Source organism: Cricetulus griseus, unplaced genomic scaffold (assembly GCF_003668045.3).
Source record: "Cricetulus griseus strain 17A/GY unplaced genomic scaffold, alternate assembly CriGri-PICRH-1.0 unplaced_scaffold_2, whole genome shotgun sequence".
Classification (NCBI taxonomy): Eukaryota; Metazoa; Chordata; class Mammalia; order Rodentia; family Cricetidae; genus Cricetulus; species Cricetulus griseus.
The window spans coordinates 3,561,694-3,582,951 of record NW_023276919.1 but is presented as its reverse complement, the minus strand read 5'-3'; the positions used below and the strand labels follow the sequence as shown (position 1 = coordinate 3,582,951).

The 21,258-nt window shown below is 35.5% G+C and overlaps 1 pseudogene; it reads right to left on the bottom strand.

Annotated features, from left to right (window-relative positions):
* Nucleotides 1-21,258, bottom strand: part of LOC113838169 — a 76,067-nt pseudogene that overhangs the window by 861 nt on the left and 53,948 nt on the right.

Below are 21,258 nucleotides of genomic sequence, written 5' to 3'. Positions count from 1 at the left end.
CTCAATATTCTGGGTATTTTTGCTGTGTTTTAATTTTTAAAACAAAGTGTATCTCTATGTGGCCCAGGTTGGCGTTCAACATGTGTCAGACTTGATGGCCAAGTATGGGGATTGCAGGTGTTTAATTATCCTAGTCTAGAGTGTTTTGCTATCTATCAATCATGGCCAGTAGATTTCTCACCACTGTATTCTGTAATGTACACAGACAGTCTCTCCTGATGCAAAATTTTGGTAACTTCAAAGACAGAAGTAAAACAATTTGAAAAATTATAAATGAAGCACATATTCACTTCAACGAGTCAGGAACATGTTCAATAGAAAATTAGTGATGCATTCTTTATTTCCAAATATAGTGCATTGCATTGCTTTTTGAATTTTTCTGGTACGAAAAATGAACTGTAATTCCACAAATAATGAGAATTGTGGACATTTCAGAATGCTTGAAAGAAGTGGTTGTGTTTGCAAATTGAAGCAATATGTAGAACAGAGATAAGAATTTGGAGTTATAGATAATAAAATCTAAGAACATTCCCTGGAAAAGTAGTAGAGAAATACTAAAGACTCAGCAAAAACTGAGGGATGCTCTGAATAAGCATCAAAAAATGGCCCAATTTATAGTGGCTTGATGGCAGATGTTATTTGCTTGAGAAAAATGGGAGTAGAAGGAGAGGCAGCCATTTACTCTAGTGCACAAAGATAAGAGAAAATAATTAAAATTATCTAACAAAAATACAGGTAAATATTTATTCATGGATGTTTAGCATGTTTAGGGAAGTCATTAAGAAACTATTAATGTATTATTGGGACAAATTAGTAAAATCTACTAGCAATCTAATTTGTGCACGTGATCTAGTTTTATTTGCACAGCTTGACAAGTTTTCACAAGTATTCAGAAAATATATGTTGAAGAAAGGCTTCCTATTTCTATGAAGATATGTATTTTTATGGAACTACAAACACATGCCTATAGTACTTTTGTGACATGACTAAAAATTACAGAGAGGAAGGAGAAAGGTGAAAGGAGGAAGGACAGAAATGTTCATCTAATAATATCTAATATATTACATATTTTCATGGATAGAATCTCCTTTAAACTTCTCCACAATATAACGAAAGTTTTATTATCTGTATATTATACAGAAACATATGCACAGAGATAGACTGCAAAAGTCAGAAGAGACTAAAAAGCCACCAGGTTTCTAATCCAAGCCTCTTTGACAATCTTACAGAACAGTAAATAATAAAAAAATGTTAATAGATAAAACCTTGATGAAAAATGCAATACAGTGCAGAATATTGGACACAAAACCATACTCATAGAAATCTAAAGCAAGAAATTGATTCAATAGCTACACAATGGAGATAAGAAGAGGAGAAACTGGTAGTGCTTTCCAGTCCAATTCTCTAATACTTGAGCTACTGTCGTAGATTAAGCACAAACTATTCTGGACATAATAATGGTATCAACCTCATTGCTCAGCAACTTGCTCTCACTTTCCTCCTAGCTCTTACGAGCAACAATAACAATAACAAAACTCAGCAGAATGCATTGACTCTGAGCCCTATCCAAGGCGGAACCTGGACAAATGCCTACAGAAGGAAATAGTTATAGTGTTCAACTCAATGAATCAGAAGAAAAGGCCAAAGCAGAAAGAGAAATTCAGCTTTGTACAAAGGGACAAACGAAAGTCACTGAAGGGGTGTGATGAGAGGGGTTAAAACAAAACTTATTTCACAGACTGCCTATAGAAATAAGCAGTTTAAATACATGACTGTCCAACTAGACATTTGACATTTGCTTCTTTCGCAAACCTGGTAATCAAATACCGGATCTTACACATGCTAAGTAAGTTCTCTGCCACTGATTTCTATTCCCTACCCTAATACTAATTATATTAATGCAGTTTTTTAGAAAATATTTTGTCATAATACTCTAGTAAGTACAGCAATTGAATAACCCAGGTAAACATAGGCTTCTTCTGATGGCCAAACGTGATACAAAAAGGGAATACAATCTGCTGTGTGCTTGAGAGAGATGACAGTATCAGTGTGCCAGCATACTGGAGACTTTCATCTAGCCTTTTATCCAGATACAGAAACTAAGACTCAGAAAGCTTCCATGATGCCATTCATTATTCCCATTAAAGGATTGTTTTCAACAACAGAATGTTGGAAGAAAGAGAGTTTCTGCTGTGAAGAACCATGGATATGGACTGAATTTAAAAACAAATCCAAAGATTCCTAATTCAAGTCTAGATTCAAAAGCCCAGACTCCCAGAGTCAAGTCTATAAGCCTGCCAAGAGAAGCATTCTTTATGATGTCATTCACATAACAAAGGAAAAAAATGATTAACTCTTCAACACAAAAAAAATTCACAAAGGGGGAAAAACACAGATTTTCAATTCATATGATCTAGTCTTCACTATAAAAACAGGAACAGACAAGTTATCATAATTGTGTTAATATCATCTTGCTTCTCCTAATAAGTATATTTTTATTATTTATCCTAAGAATAAATTATTTAGACAGCTATATAATAATTTTCTGAGTCCTAAACAAGGCAGTTAAAATACTCCTAAACTGAAGGAAGGAAGAAACATTAGGACTGCAAACAAATAGCCCATACTTCCAATTATCTACAAGCTGGGGAAAAAGAAGCTTCTGATTATACCCCATCATATTAGCTTGTGTCAGTTGTGGTTAAGCTAAACTCAACTCTGAATTACTCCCACCAGAGAGGAGAATGTTTGCTAAGGATGAATGTGCTTGTATTAAACTGAATACCACCTGCTTCTTCTGATAAAATAAAAAAAAAGTGTATTATGAAACAAGTATGGCAACTCCTGTAGATTGTTTGCTTTTCCAGAAAATATTGCATCAAAGTGGTTAATTCTAGATGGCTTGCCATTCTACATGTTTCTACTTACTGACAGGTCATAAACTATGATAGGTAAAAACAATGTTGACTCTGACTCAACAACAGTAACAGGCTGGAGTGTATTCAAATACAAGCACTAAGCAAAAGAATTAAATTTCAGGCATTTTGTATTGAAGCCAAGTGTTATTTCCTACAACCTTAAAAACAACAATTACTCTCCAGGAATAGTGATAATTGTTTTCATCACCTGCATCGAGTATTGCAGCAAAAGAGATTTCAACTTTCCTTGACAACTACAGCACTGATTCTAAAGCACTCTGCCTGCATACAACCTACACAATTTGACTTACTTTTGCAGGAATACCACTTGAGCTGCAAAGTCATGATCTACAAAAGACATCTGCTAAATTGTATGCCATCAACTTTTAGCTAGTCCCATCACATTGGGACACTTGGGGACATCATAGCAATCTCAATTTGTATTAAGTGTTCTTTATAATGTTCTCACAATGACAGAATCATCAAACAATACATTTCTCAGAACACATAATTCTAGTAACATATACCAATCTTGTGATAAAATTCTTGAGAAAAAGCAACTTAAAGTAGAAAAATCTTTATTTAGGACCATGTTTCAGTGGCCTTAGGATCGTTGTTTACTGGCTTGTAATGAGACAGCATATCAGGGCAGAAATATGAAGCAGCGTAAAACAGCTCATTTTCTGGCAACTAGGAAATACAGATCAAAAGAGGAGGGGCCAGGGACACAATACCTCCCTAGAGGCTATGTCCCCTCTGACTTGATGATCTTACTTCCATATGCTAGAAGTTTCATCCAATACCACCTTCATCTGAGCATGAAGTCTTTAATACAATACTTTGAGAGATATGTAAAATCCTAGTCATCACCATGTCCTGAAACTCTAGTCAGTGTGAGTTTCCTAGAAGGATATTTCTAGCACTCCTTCAATGAGGATTCAGAAACTGGTTCTGTCTTAAGTAATTTAGGTTTAAATACTCTACGAGTTACACCAGGTATTGGGACTAGCACTCTTGAAGAGCCTTGCCACTTTCACCATTCTGTATCAATGAGTGACATAAGAGTTTCAGAAAAAAAAGTGGTGAGTTGATTCTCATCCCAATTTTCATATTAAAGCCTTCACAAAAGTGTGTTTCTTAGTGGCTAATTTATTAGATAAAAAAATGCCACGGTGTCTGCCTTTCTGAGACCTAACTTTTGGTTTCTAACTTCCAAAGAAACAACGGGTGTCCTGGTGACTAAAACATAGCAAAACCCTTTTATTCATCTGTGTGAGAAAATGTCCATAGAAAGAATAGTTATCTATTAAAGTTTAATAATTCACAACACCTACTGGATGCTTATTAAATACCAAGTACTTTTTTTGAAAACCTTAATAATTCTCATATCTTTGTATGCTTTACAAACACCCTTTAATTACTCATTTCATTAAATGTTTTACAGATGATAAAATTGAAATCAAGAACAGTGAAAAAAATTAACCTACGGTTTCACAAGTAAACGAAAACAACCATACAGCAACTTAGGCTATTGTGAAAATAATACTTCCCAGGTAATATTTTTAGCATAATTAAAAATTTCTGATACAGACAACTATACACAAGAGGATCAAAGTACTTGAAAACAGTAGAGATAAACTCTCATGTCTGATGGCTAGAAAAAGAAATCTTCCTTACTGTAATTAGGCTATTTTTTCCAGTTAATAACAAAAATGAATAAAGTACATGATCAGGGGAAATTTGTCATGTCACACTCCAGAAATCCTGAGACATGTAACTTCAGATTAATTCATTCAACACCTCTATATATCAAGGAACCAAGCCTTCCTCATGATACGGATTTCACCATTCAGAGGATGAAGGAGGAAAGTACCACATTGAAAACAAAAGTAGCCCTCATTAGACACCTAAACCTTCTAGGGTTTTCAATTTAGAATAGTCAGTCTTCTCCAGAAATATTAAGATACTTAAATTTTTCTGGTCTCAAGTTTAACTTATGGTTTCTCTTTAAAAGATATTTCTCACCAACCCTGAAGCTTTGCCCTATTTCCTTCATCCCCAAGATCCAATTAGTAACAATCAGTACCACATTCTGCTATGTATTTGTAAGAGTCAGGATAAATTAGGTTAAACATATAGGGTGAAATTCAATCTCTATTGCAGAAAAGTTAAAAATGGAGATATCTAAGAGATTAATGCATCATGAGAACAGAAGATTGATAACTTGAGTTAATTTCCTCATAAAAGAGTCTGGGGTGGTTTATCTCACCTTTCTATCATCCCATAATGGAGCAACAAAATATTGTTTATGAACAACAGAGATATCACTCACCAAATCTGTTGGGTTTTTGATCTTTGACTTAGCTTCTGGAACTTTAAGAGGCAAGATTTCTGTTGTTTGAAAAATGCTAATTCTGTGGGGTTTTATAGCAGTGTAAACTGAATATGACCGTGTGAAAAGCACCTCCAATTCACTGGTTTAATATGAAATTGGTTTTTCCTCCCCACTGTGGTTCCTTCTGGGATAATTCATCCAGCAATTACTGGAGTATTGCTAGTTGCTTTGGAATAAGATGAATATAACATGACTAATCCAAAAGGAAGTCTTATAACAGTTATACCCAGCCTCCATCTCACAGATTACACGTGTCTCAGGATACTTATGAGTACAGCCCAACACATTTGTGGATAATATCATACTGCAATGTCAAAAGATTGGAAACCTCTGTCTTAAAGCTTCTCTCTGTGAATTATAACTTTCGTAGACCCAAATGATACAACAATGTCTAAGCTCATTTTTGTGGAAAACCATAATTGTCTTAACAGAGGAAATGAACAAATAATGGTGAAAAGTATGCCATAGTCAGTTGCCCTCTTTTTTTCCACCCTTTTCTCCATTGTTGCTTTTTCATTAGGATAATGTATAGATTACTGGTATTAAACTTTTGGCTCATGCTATCTCCAATCTTGCTTATTGACTTGTAATTTTATTAATGACAAATTATGGTAACTCTTTTCCATGTAAAAGTTAAATTTTAATATAAACAATGTCATTGCTTTTTGTCCTTTTGCCTTTATTGCTTCTGAATTTAAGGTATTCCTTGGGAGAGAAAGATATGATGTAAGGATTCTTAATTTTTTCTTGCCTAATATTTTATAAGATTAAGGCTTTGAATGTTCAAATGAATCTTTCATCTCTACATATGGTATTATGTAAGTCTCAAATATAGCCTATGTATCCCAGAATTTCATTTGATAAGACAGTATATCATTTCTACTATTTGAAGAAATACCCCCTAAGCAAATGTAGATGATAAACAGATAGCAGAAAGGTAGGATACAAATGCCAGGACAGGCTCCAAAGCTATACAGAGAAGCCTACCTTCAAAAGAAAAGTAAAAGCAAAAGAGTTATCCCTTGCTTTTCTTTGTTTGTTAATAACATGGGCTTTTATTTTTGTATTTTATAAATGAATCAAACTATCTAATGTTATAAAAGTTTTCATTTTTATTTTCTATATTAAAGTTAAAATGATTGATCTGAAAAATAGACTGAATTTTAGTGAAAGTTTGTGTTAAAATATATGCAATAATTTGTGTTATTCTCATGATTAATTTCTTTTCAGACACTTCACTTGGTATATTTGAAACCCCAATGTGAATATTCTCTCAATTATGTCTGTCAATCATTTTCTTTCATCAATCCCTTCCATAAGACATCCATATATATGCTTAAATGCCAAAAATGAACAAGGGACAATTCAAGACTCAAAATACCCCAAAGAGCCTGCTACTCTATTAGGGTTATAATTTCAGTCTAACTTTGCAATACAACTGGACATAGTACCCATAACTTAATATAATAATGGAAAAGAATGTGCTTAGCCTGCATTTCTTCTAAAAGTAGAGCAGAGAGAATAACAATGGGCATATAGATTGAGAACCCCAAAACCTATGGTGGAGGACTGGGGAAATCCAGACAAGGTAAAAATGTCAATCAAGATGTTCTTGTTATTTTTTCAGGAGTATACTTTAGAATCCAAAGTGACTTATACTAGGTATGCAGCCACGGTGCTTTTGAACTCCTAATTCTCTTACCTTTCAAATGCTGGGATTGTTTGGGTATATCCTCAAATCTGCCTTCTAACTAGATTTTTTAAACAGTTAATTCATAGTCATGGAAAACTGTTTAATCCTTGGTGGGACAAAAGTCCATTAAGAAGATACAAAAGATTTGTCACAGAATCACCCAACTAACTAAGGACATATCAGAATTGGTAAAGTGCTTGTTTAGCACATATGAAACATTGGGTTTGATCCCAGCATCACAGTTAAAAGAAGTGTTAGGTGAATGAAAACACTGTGACAATAGCAGCTAGTCTGTCTAATGGACCGTTACCTCCAATAGCCAGAGGTTTCCTCTGCTGAATAGTAATTCAAACTGAGAGCTTTCAATTAAGTTTGCCCAACTTTAAAAAGGAAAAGAGAAAACACCGAGTTAAATCTGAATTTACACAAATCACAAATTTAATTAGCATAAGTGTATACTATACAGTATTTGGTGCACACATGTTCAAAAGAGTATCTGATATGAAATACAAATTTTACTGGGCAACAATCATTTGTCAAAAAGTAGAGGTATATGTTGCAGTTTAAATGAGTTGCCCTGAGGCCTGGAGCTGGTTGCCACAGCAAAAACTAACATTGAAAATGTGGGCAAAGAAGTAGTATACAAAAATGATATCTGCAACATTTAAAAGAGATCCAAAACACAATTATGCTACATATTAAGGAACCGAAAAAAAGTCTTCAACAGGTTATGGGGTGTCCTCAAATCTGCTGATTTCCATGCTCATTCTAGTTCAAAAGATACACTAAGGTTTGGGAAAAGGTGAAAGAAACACAAGATTTTCTAAGATGACACAGAATCAGGAAGACAACAAAGAGAATAAGGATATCTTCCCTATGTGCCACCTGGGTTCAGGTATAATGCTTGATTCATCATTGTATTTCACAATATTTAAATTATGAAGTGACAGAGAAAGTCCAGGAAATATTTACTGCCTAATCATTTAAATAGGTGAGTGGATGAAAAGATAAGCATAAGACAAATACATTAACTAAGGGAAACTAATACAATTTGTACTGATTAACTCAAATTGAATCAATTCAGACTTATGTATGAAAACAATAGTAAAACTGTGAAATAATATAGTCTTAAATAAGGACTTTTAACTAAATAGTGGTATTTGAAATATAACCTCCAAAACAAGGCACTTTTACTGGTTCATCACTGATAATCATAAAAATATTTGTTCTTATCTCCAGAAACTTCCTGGCAAATTATATGTAAACAGGGTTAATCAGGAATATCTTTTAGAATTGTGAGTCATGGGTTACTCATCGTATTGAAATATCTTACAAATTTATTCATTTACAAAGTTCTAAAATTTCAAGAAAACTGAATACAAAGAGGAGTAGTCTATAACAGACATTCACAAAGGATAGTTTACAGGTATTAGATGGAAAAAGAAGATTTTTCTTCTGCCAAATTATGTGAACAGTTTAGACACTGCTACTGGAAATATGTCATATTACTTGCTATAATGGGTTGAATTTTGTTCTTTACTAAACTCTACAGAGATCCCACAGGAAATGAGTCTCTGCTAAACAAAGCAGTAAGATAATCAAGAATCAAACATAGGACCTAGAATGGGAATCATTGCCGAGGGAATAACGATCTTAAGAGAATTTTGAAGATTTCAATTCAATAAGATACTTCATTTTAGCTAAAAGATCTAGATATCTTAGGTTATTAGGAAAGGGTTCCATTTATTTTTATAATTCTCCCATAAACGAGTTCCAAATATTTGGTTAAGAAAAATATAAAATACCTTTCTCTGGGGCTGGACAACCTCACAGCAATTTTCATTACTTTTGCCTACTTTTTTGCACTGCCATGAGCATCATTTTGTAGACTGGTTCCCTAGAATAATATGACCCTTAACCTCTGATCTCGAAAATGTCATACACCATTTTAAAAAGGTTAAGAGAATGTAGAAAATATGGAAAAATGATTTCTGGGGAGTGGAAACAACAATATATAAAAATGTGAATGTTTTGTCTTTCAGAAGGCTTCCATGTTAAACAAAAAGCTATTTTCAGGAGATTTTCCCTAGGCACTACATCAGTGAATACAAAAGCAGGAAAGTTATGGTCCAGAGGCCAAGACGGAATCCGGGTTGGTAAAAGAGAACCTGCCTGAAAGTCAGTATATCAAATCTCCAGATACTCACTCCTGCTTCATGGAACTCAGGGAGCTTTCTCATTTTTTGTTGAAAAGGAAGTGTGATATTTTCAAACATCTGCTTCATAAGAAATGTGACAGGAAAGTAGAGCACCTTTCCGGGCCAAGAAAGAAGAAATGATACACTAAGTGTAAATGTTATTTAAATAAAGCTTATTAAAGAATTTAAAACTTTCACTTCATAGGATTTGTGGGAAAGAATTTTAAAAAACAGTAATGACATGAATCCAAAAAGATGATTTGTGCATAGATCACTTCTTTGTGGTTTTTTATATTTAGTGTGTATATAAGTATATTTTAATGAATTTACTATTCAAAATGAGTAATACCTATATTGATTGATTGAGTTTCTGGCAGGTTTTAAAGCCCTTAGTTGCTTTTGTGTATTAACAGTGGTTCTGTGTTTTGTATATTTCATAGTATGAACAATTTCCATTGCAATTGTTTTGCTCATGTTATTATCAAAACTATAGTGCAAATAATAATGCAGCCCTCTTCAAATGTTACTCTCTAAGGAGAATTGAGTGAAGGTCTCTGGTTCATTACTCCTTCAAGGTCAGTCCTATCATACTCTACTTAATGGCAGCTCATCGATGACCACAGTATGGGAACAGTTTGTTTCCTTTACATCACCCTCCATGATAATTTGCACTGGCAAAATATATACCAAGGAAGCACTGCATAAAGGACAGTGTCTACAGAATCCTGAAAATCAAACCCACTTCAGTTTTACTTCACTCAGTATCTTCACACAGATAAATAGGGCTTATGACTATGCAGAACAAAGCATGGAGCAAAAGTTTTACAAACTATCCAAGCTCAATGATTGATAATGGCTTGTATTACTGTGCTCACTGAAAGCTTTCAGACCAATGGGTAAAACTATGAAAGAAATGAGGCTTTAAAGAAGAACAGGAGGTCTTAGAGGGCAATTGTATGCATCAGAAGAAACAAATAAGAATTGAGTACAAAAAACACAGGTCATGGGGAGTATGGATTGAGACGTGTGAGAGAAGATGGCAGAGACAGGAAGATGAGATTTAGAAGTATATATTGAGGAAGAAGAGAGATAATGGATTGAGATAAGCAAGGAGTAATCTTAAAAGGGCACATTAAAAGGCTTCTTTAGTTGTGCATCAAATGATACTATCAACAAAATAAATATATATCAGGAGAAAAGCATAAATCATGTGTCATTTCAGTGGTAATATCTAGTATTGGGAATTTTTCTATAATTCAAAAACAAAAACCTAATTAATGATTGGCAAAATTCTTAAACACACACTTCGCTACAGCAGCTATAAAAATAGCCAATGAACACATTCTTAACATCACTCTTTATGAGAAATGTGAAAACAAAAGACAAACAGTGGCCAGCAAAATATGTAGTTCTGTAGGTAATAGGGCTTGGTGTCCACCCACACTATCTGAATTTGATCCCAGGTACCCACATGCTAGAAAGAGAATACAGATTATTGAAAGTTGTCTCCAAATCTATAAACATACATCATAGAAGTGCCACCCACAAAAAAGATAGAAAAACAAATTTAAAAACATATTTATTTAAGGGCTGGAGTTACAGATCAATGGTAGAGTGCTTCCCTGTCATGAACAAATGCTTGGGATTTGAACCCCAGAACCAGAAAAATACATGTCACTTCATAATCATTAAGGTGAGTGTTATAAAAATAAATAATGCAGCTAGGTGGTGGTGGTGCATGTCTTTAGTCCCAGCAATTAGGAGGCAGATCTCTGTGAGTTCGATACAAGCATTGTCTAACACAGCTAGTTCCAGGACAACCTCCAAAGCCACAGGGAAACCCTGTTTCCAAAAAGCCAAGAAAGAAAGAGAGAGAGACAGAGAGGGAGGGAGGTAGAGAGACAGAGAGGGAGACAGGGATGGAGGGAGGGAGGAAGAAAAGAAGGAAGGAAGGAAGGAAGGAAGGAAGGAAGGAAGGAAGGAAGGAAGAAAAGAAAGGAAAAGAAAGAAAGAAGGAATGAAAGAACGAACAAAAGAGGAAGAGAAGGAGAAAGAAAAAGAGTGCAAAATAAAAAATACAGAAATTAAATGTTGTTGCTGAAGCAGATAAATTAGTCTTTGAGTGTTACTGGTACAAACATAAAGTGGTAAAGCCACTGTGGCAAAAACTTAAGTCATTTCTCCATAATTCAACAGAATTTCTATGTAATAATATGCATTCTTCTTCAATATAGAATTGAGTCCAATATTTTACAGCCTTTTCAGCAGGCTAAAAGAATTCATTTCTCTTGACTTCTAGCAAAGAAAGACATACACTACTATTTCATCTTGTAAAAACTGAGTTTTTGTTTCCAATCACTTCTCCTGAATTTAGTTCCATGTTAGTTATAGTTTAACAAAAAATTCAGTAGTGAAGTAGTACAATGTATAAAATAGACAAAAGATTATCTGTGACATTTTTAGACTCCTGATAAATGCCAATGACCCATTGGGAAGCAACCTATGAATCTTTGAGATTTATAGATACATATCTTTGTGTTTTCAAAGTAGGTATTTTTCTGGAAACTATACAGAAGCAACAACTGTCATCTCATCACAAATTCCTACGTTTGGTTCTGTTACAGAAGAATGATATTAAAAACTGAAAGAGCCAGATTTTGTTGGCACATGCTCTTAATCTCAGCACTTGAGAGGCAGAAGCAGGCTGATCTCTGTGAGTTTAAGGCCAGCCTGGTCTCCAGAGTTAGTGCCGGGATAGGCTCTAAAGCTACACAGAGAAACCCTGTCTTGAAAAAAAATGCATAATTGAATTTCATGTATGTATTTCCAGCAGTGATTTTCTCATTGTAAGATCCCAACTTACAAGGAACCACTGGGCACACAGTCCTCTATGAAATTAAAGATGGAATCAGCACTGTGTCTGCTGTGTGGTCTATTATGAATAGATTCTAAGAACCTCTAGGAGTTGACATCATAGCAGATGCAAACAGCTGGCTACTGGTGATGTAGGGCACATCTGGTTTTCATTGGGATGGGTAGCCTTTAAAAGGTAGTTGAATCTTTATTTGGAAAATGTCAATTAAAGGGTTATACCACAAACACTCTGTCATTACATGTGAAATTCTTCTACATAGATTTTAGGAAATGTATAGTTCAGGCTTCCTCTATATCAAACTAAAATCTCTGGGATAGTTCCTAGATAAGCATATTTCTTATACATTGCCAATATGATTTTAAACTGTATCCATAGTTGAAAGTTACTGTTTTAGATGGTGCCCAGAAGCCTTACTGAGGGAAACAAAGCATACACTGATAACCAGATTACTTGAGGTTGCCCAGGGGCACCAACATCCAAAGGTGCATCAAAGGTAGAGGTATAAAGGTATAAAAAAACAGAAAGTTTTTCAATGGTTATCCTTTTAAAAGAAAGCCATGCTTCCAACAAAAAGCAACTGAATTAAAAATTTTGGGGTGACTTTCCTTTCACCTCTGTAAATTGAATTACTTCTTTATATAGCTTGCTAAAAATTTATAACCACATACTATTAAAAATGATAGATTTTCTTCCTATGTTGTTCAAATTGGAATTTATTTAAGTCAAGGTTTGCCAAGCATTTGCTTCACATTTCCTATTTATTGGCAAACTAGGGTTCTAGATTTCCAAATCTAAGTAATTAACTGAAATAACAAAATTAAAATCCTTACTGAGATTTTTCTCCAAGTTCTCATCCACTTTCTTCTTGTGAGTTAGCCTGCCCTTTGGATCGAGAATGATCTCTTGACTCCTCAACAATGTCTTGACAAAACGGCCCTGTGCCTTAGGCAGTGACAACTTCGTTACATGGACAAAGCTGTATGTGTGAGTCACTATAAATCCTTCTAGCACTATGAATTCCAAGGACAAATTAACACTAGCCCACTGCAGTGTTATTAGGTTCTCAGTAAGAAAAAAGCAGTGTTGAAGATTCATTTATTATCTGAAAAAGTACAGAGTAATAAGAAATAGCTTTTAGTGTTTGAGACCTTGGAAACCTAAAAGTTAAGACATCAGGTAAAGTCGAAGGTATTTATTATTCTAACCTACTGTAATCAATGAAGAAATAAAGTAAGAAATAAGAAATAAAATAGCATGTTCATACAAGAATGACAAGAAAACAATGTGCAGAAGAGTTGAGGAAGACAGTGGAGAAAAGATTTAGAACAAATTGAAGAATATAAAAATCCAAGTTTAAGAAGTAGGGAGACCACTGAGGATGCTACTTCAAAAATCCAGAAAGAAAGTGATGAGGGTTGAAACTAAGGTGTTAGCATCAACAAGTTAAGGGAAATAATTAATGGAGAGGTACCAAAAGGGAAGTGTCTAGGCTCTAATATGCCTTGTAAGAGTCTACCTTTATGGCCGGGCAGTGGTGGTGAACGCCATTAATCCCAGCAATCGGGAGGCAGAGGCAGGTGGATCACTGTGAGTTTGAGACTAGCCTGGTCTACAACAGCTAGTTCCAGGACAGGTCCAAAGCCACAGGGAAACCGTGTCTCGAAAAACCAAAACAAACAAACAAAAAAGAGTCTGGCTTTAGTGACTGGCTGGAGGAGAGGAGACATGCATTTCATGGCTCCTAGAAATGAGAACTTGGCAAGTATTTGGTTTCAGATAGGTTTGATTTACCAGAAAAATATCCAAGACCCTCTCCACTTTAAATATCATTTTCAGATAAATAACAAATGCATTTTTAGTGTGGACCATGTGGCAAGTACAATAAAGAAATTTCAGCATTGTGGTAACTTATTAATTGGAAAGAAGGTGAGATGGAAAGGCAAGACTAGTTCTGAACCAACAGAATTATTTTTTTCAAATAAGACTGCATCAAATAATCAAAAAGATATCTTTTCTTCTCAACAATTATATTGATGTTTTTGCTTAATTTATAACATACAGGTTAGATTTTTTTTTCTATTTCAGGATGATGCAGGGTAATTTATTTCATTTTGCCACAGTGAAATATTCAGCTTGGGCTTAAGAAACAGTACTGTGGACTTGAGGAGAAAATAGAATCTCACTAACAGCAAATTTTATGTACCAATTCGTTTTTTCAAGATATTCTGGTCAGACAAAAAGCCTTTTTTCTCACAATTTGCTCTACTTTTCTAGAAAAACAAAGTATCTTCAAATAAAAATAAATTTTTTCTTCTGTTTGTTTAGGGTATTGATACTACACTTTTACCAAGTTAGAATATATAAATGTAAATAACAGGAGAATGATAAAACAATTAAGAAACCATTGAATGGCATCTGTGGGTCAAGGGAAAACCATATTTCACATGAATGATACTCAGAATCAGATTTTGTAGGTGCCTAACCCTGAGTGGTTAAGAACAGAGAAATCTTTAGGTGGAATATGGTGGCTACAGCCTATAATCCCAGGTACTCAGGAAGCTAAAACATAGGCTCCCATGTTCAAAGCCATCCTAAGTTATAAGGTGTGTTCAAGTTCACCCTGAGCATCTCATCATAATTCGTTTCTCAAAATTTATAGAAGGTAACAAAATTAACTATAGACAGTTCACACAATCCCTGGATTCAGTCTTCAACACTACAAAAGAAAGAGAGCAATAACACATGGGAGAGCTGGAGAAGGGGTGGGAAATTGGGATAGGAGAAGAAAAGGGGAAATGTTTATCAATAACTCACCTAGAGAATGAAAACATACATTCAAATGGGAAATACAGCTTGAACAAATTCATAAAAGCATGACCGCATCATGAGTGACCATCAGACTATTACCTTTCCCTGTGTTAGGGAATTAGGAACCTAAAGAGGAACCTGTGTTAGGTAAAGTGGTTGTCAATATTGATAGAGATATAGCAATAGGGTTTATTGAAAGACAAAAAAAATATATAGATTTGGACAAAAGGAAGTATAATTTATAGCATTTTCATTAGATTTTTCTGTGATAAAGATGATGAATTAGAGGCAAAAATAAAGGAAATCTGTGGTGATATCTTATTTGGACTCTAACAAAGAAAGCTTGCCTAAAGATCAGAGGACAGAGCTAGCCACTAGTTAGCCATAGAGGTCTGGAGGTTTATACAGACAGAAAGGCACTGAGATGGCTGGACTGGGCAGAGAGAAGAATGCATGGCAGAAAAACACAGGAGCTAAGTCTCTTTTTGGCTGGGAATTTGAGTAGGTAATTTGGCTGTGTTTTGCTTCATTATCTCTCTGATCTCTCAGCATTTACCCCTATCTCTGACACTGGGTTTTTATTACTAAGTCCATTTGGAGCATTGGTACACTTGGTGCCCAAATTTAAGGCACAAATTCACAAAAAGCCAATTGCCTGGTTTTGCAGCCACCAACAAAGGCCTGAACTAGATGCAGGGCTCATGCCAGAGTCACCACCTAGCTGCTAGGTCCGTTTCTCTTTTTTCCCTAAGGCCCTAAACTAGTTTGGAAATTTTTTGTTGCAGTCTCTCTGCAACAAACTCCAAAGGCCCAATACTCCAGAGGCAACTGGGCTTCAAACATGCCAGCCCAACTTACCCAACCTAGACTGGCTGACTATCTTCAGGAAGCTCCTGCCATACGTGATTTTTTATCAACACAATTCTGGGTGCATTTTTTAGACAGCTGGCTCTGTCTCCTTCATGGGTTGTGAACTTTCCCTAGACCATCAGGCATTTTGTATACTCATCTACATATAGCTATATCTTATCTGGGGCGATGGATTAATGAATAAAAGCTTATTGCTGCAAAAGCATGAAGACATGATTTCAAAATCTCAGTCTCCATGTAAATACTGGATGTTTGACATAAGCATCTATAATCCCACTGCTCCTATCGAGAGATCTAGTTAAGAGGATCCACAGAAACTCCCAGCTGGATATATAATACAAAAATTTTTTTCAAGCAAGGTAATAAAGGGCCAACACCAGACCTCCACACATACTGTGGCATGCACCTGCTCATATGTACACACATTTAAAAAAAACTTAAAATCATATATGTATACACTGCACTCAACATAGAAGACTACATCCATACTCTGCATCAACTTTCTCATTCATGTCATCATTGGATAACTGAATTAATGGCATTTCCTTTAACATGATCAACGTTTTTATATTAGTGTTTTTGCTGAATAACAGTTAGTACATATTAGGTCTGAAGTTATGTGCTGCAGACACTAATACAAATTAGATTAGCAATTGTGTGTTCTTGAAAAACTTCTCTGCATAAGTATGCTTTTTCAAGACTCCTAATTGACTTTCATACAACATTTGCAACTCTACTACAATTCTGCTTCAGTCAAACCTACTTGATAATCACTTCTGAATCAATCTGTCTCTTCAAGAGTCTCAAAGATGTGTTGAAGTATAATAAAATCATAGGAAGAATACTTGTAATTTGAAAGTCAATGATATTAATGCTTTTCAAAAGGTATAAACAAAGTATTTTAGAAATGTAAATCTTTTTGAGTATGGAGGTCCAGATAAGGATCGCAGAAGAGAGGAACATTTCACCTGTACATTGGTAGAAATGATGAGTGGCCCACAATAGGCTGTGTCCAAAATAACAAGGAGGGTATTGATATAGAAGACAGAAATTAATTCAGAAGTAGTGATCCAGTAGGTTTTACTTAAGTACAAGTATGTAAGTGGTGATCAAGCAGATATGACTGAAGAAGCAGAGCACCAGAGTGGCAAACAAAGTTGTAAAGGTCAATTAAGAGACATGAAGGAGTAAAGTATAGAGAAGGTAAGCCTGACTTCTTAGATTTCAATGAAAGTAAATATGCAACATAATTAAACTTATGGGAAACTATGAAAGCAGTTCTAAGAGGAAAATTATCACTAAATGCCTAAATAATTTGGAGAAATTTCACACTAGCAATTTAACAGCACACCTAAAAGCTCTAGATGAAAAAAGAAGCAAACTCACCCAGGAGGAGTAGGAAATAATCAAACTCAAGGATGAAATCAACTAAATAGAAACATAGAACAATTTTAAAAAAAAATCAAGGCTACAAAGAGATGGTTCTTTGACAAAATCAGTAAGATAGACAAACCATTACTCAAACAACACAAAAGACACGGAGAAAACCCAAATTACCAAAATCAGAAATGAAAAGGGGGACATAACAACAGAGAACCATCAGGTCACACTTCAAAATCCCATTTTCTGTAAGACTGAAAAATGTAAAAGAAATGAACAATTTTCTGGATAGGTATGGCATACGAAAATTAAATCAAGACCAGGTAAACAATTTAAACACACCTATAACACTTAAGGAAACAGAAGCAATCATTAAAAGACTCGCAACCAAAAAAGCCCAGGGCCACATGGTTGCAGCACAGAATTCTCCCAGAATTTCAAAGAAGAGCTAATACCAAAACTCCTCAAGTTGTTCAACACAATAGAAACTGTAAAGCAAAGGATAACCACACCACAATTAACTACTCCAGAGAAGAGCAAGGAAACTAAGAAAACCCTAAGAGAGACACATGGGTCGCCCTGGAAAGGGGAAACTGATGAGATCTCCTGAGTAAACTGAACCTGGGGCCGGGGGAGGGGCAGGAAGGTTATAGGGCAGTTGGGGGAGGGACCGATTTGGGGGGAGACATGGAAAAGATATCTTGATATGGCGTGTTTTTATGATGTTAGTGAGAAAAATGTTGTTAGAAAAATGCCCAGGAATCCAAAAGGAAGAAACAAGCGAAGAATCCTAGAAATAGTGGAAAGGGTGCCTGAACTGGCCTTCCCCTGTAATCATATTGGTGACTGCCATAACTTTCATCATAGTAATGGATAACTTCCATCCATTGAGTAATGGATGGAAGCAGACGCAGAGATCAATATCTAAGCACCAGGCCAAGATAAGTAAGTCTAGTCAAACAGAGGAAGGAGTGATTTTATGGGGTGGTCAAAATTATGATGGGAAACACACAGACATCTTACACGATATCCTGGGACCTCATCAACTTTAGAGATATAACTGGTAGCTTGTTTGGGACCAAACTAAGCCCTCTACATGTGTGTGATAGTTGTGTAGCCTGATCTGTTTGCACTAACCTTGGCAGTGGGACCAGTATCTATCCCTGTTACATGAGCTACCGTTTTACAGCTTGCTGAGACTTAATGCAGGAGAGCGATGTGGTCCTGCCTCAATTGAATATTCTAGGTTTGGTGACTCCCATGGGAGGCTTTACCCTTTCTGAAGAGTGATTGGGGGTGGGTTGGGCACCAGTGGGAGTCACAGAAAACAGGAGGGAAGGAGAAGTGTGGTTGGCATGTAAAATGAATAAAAAATTTCTTACGAAGTACATAAAAGCCATTACACCCCAAGTAAATGATGCAATAGTACCAAAACATTGCTGAATGTGGACAGAACTAGAATTCTACAAGCCTGGATAAGCAGCTGAAGGTTGCTTATAAACTTGGTTGTGATCTATCATCGCCTAAATTAAGTCACTTTCTTCTTGGGTGAAATTAAGTAGTTGTATCCAAAACTGTTTTTTAAAGAGTTGTTATATGGAATATTATAAAAACAAGCCATACCTTCCAAGTGTATCCATCTTCTGGTGCATTTAATGTAGCTAAAGACAACCAGAGCTAATTAAGACACCATCTCCCAATGTATCTTATAATAACACACAAAAACAAAAAGTTAGAAACAGTAAAGCTTTCCCAAGACCAGAACAACAAAAGAGGTGAAAAGTCTTAAGTATGAGGGAAAGCCTCTATACATCTTTACAACTACCTTGAAAAAGGAAAACATGATATGGGAAAGGATATTTTAAAGGCAAAATACAAAGGTAACAATGATAATACTGGAAGGAATAAATCACATTACAACAGAATATCACCAAAAGATGACTGGGGAAAAATGACAGTATTACAAAAAGAACAAAATGACTGCAATTAATACATATCTTAACATAATTCTGACTCTTAATTTTCTGACATTCCAATTAAAAGACATGGATTGACAGATTGGGTAGCATAAAGAAGATCAAGCTATTAGTTACCTGCTACAAATGCAATTCAGTGGCAATAAGACAGGCTGAAATTTACATGTGCAAGCAAACAATATCCATACTGATAGTTCACAAAGTACATTTCAAAGACACAAAGAAAGTTACTACATATTGATATCGTGACTAATACAAAACAAGGACATAAACATATATTTATGTGACATTAGCATACCAACAAATTTTATGAAATAAACACTATTAAGCAAAAGATAACAGATTTCAACTTTATATTGGTTGATTTGAATACAAGATTATTACCAACAGACTGGTCCTCACATCAAAAGGAAAGCAAGGAAACATGTTACATAGAAATAAAAGAAATGACCTAAAATCTAGAGAACATTCCAAGGAACAAGAGCAGAACACATTCTTCTCAGTAGCCTAAGGATTTTTCCTAAAAGATAGTTATATTTTATATAAAGGAAGTCTTAGCAAACACAAGATAACTAAAGTAATTTATATTTATGACACCATTTAAAAAAAGTACTAGCCAACACAAAAATAAACTACAGAACTATACACAGAGATTAGAAAAATAAAACACTTTGAAAAATCAGTGAGTCTCTAAAGAAATTGGGAGTGGGTTCAAAAATCCTACCCAAATAGTGGTAGGAATGAAACCGAACATAATTAAAATGAAGGAGAACGTAATATAACAGAACATTGTTGGGAAATAGAATGAAAGTTATTACAAGGAAGAAATATATTTCTGTAACTCTCTACATTTTAAAAATTAGGAACTGGAGATGGCTCATCAGAAAAGAGTACTTGCCAGCAAGTCTTAATTGAATTCCTGGAAACATGGTAGAAAAAAAGGGAATGACCCTCAGTAAGATATCCTCACCTACCATCCACATGTGAGTTATTACATGTGCACACCTGATTGTATGCTAAGTGCATGAGTAGACACACAAATGTTGAAAATATCAAAGAAAACTCAAATATGCTTAGTAACAAAAATGACAAAGATCAGAACTCATTATCATGGGTTTGGGATTTTTTTTACATTCAATGAATAATATTCTTTATTTTTACAAAATTATAATTTCACATATAAATCCCTTCTGCCTCTCCCCACCACAACCCTCCAACACCCCCTCTCTCATCCCCTCCCCATAGAGGGTAGAGCCCTCCATGGGGACTCCCCAAATTCCACAACATCATCATGGGCTGGGCCTAGGCCCACCCAATGGGCTATCAATGTCCCTTCTTATACCAGGAAAAAATAGTAAACCACTACCAGAGGCTCCATAGGGTGTGGAGGCCTCCTTGTTGACATGCAATTTCAGGGGTCTGGATCAGACCTTGATGGCCTCCCAGACAGCAGAATGATGGCCATGTGTTCCCGCTTGTTCAGGTCAGCTGTTTATGTGGGATTCACCAGCTGGTAAAGAATCTTAACACCTAGAGCACCAAGAATGCTGAGCCAACACTAATAAAATCAAACCAAAACCAAGAATACAAAAGAACCAATGAAATAATTATTTCTATAAAAGGATAAGGATGAATGACAAGTGCTTAGCCAATCAAAACAAAATAACTAGAGAAGGCAGACCAAAATAATGATAGAGCAAGATTCAACTGAGATGCAGAAGAAAAGATGAAGAAAGAGGAAAGGAAAGATAAGGAAGGAAAGAAAAGGACCCAGAGTGAGGGGGAAAAGGGAAAGAGAGCTAGGGGCAGGAGGTAGAGCGAGAAATGGAGTAAAAGCAAAGTGGGGGAGGAGGTGGATAAATGGTATAGGGAAGGAAACTGCCAGGGACAGAGGAGAGGGATAAAGGAGAGGGGTGGGCCAATGGAAAGAAGTACTATGGGGAAGGAAAAAGAATGACAGGAGAAGTGAAGAAAGAAGAAATGCAGAAACTTCCTCACATTCATTAACATAACAGGTGGGTAAAGGGAGGGTAATGGGAAGTAGTCGATTAGGAGGGGAAGGTGACAGGAGGATGGACAGAGGGAGAGAAGAAGAAGAAAAAGTATGCAGGGACAAGAGCAATAGTAGGAGGTAATGGGAAGGGG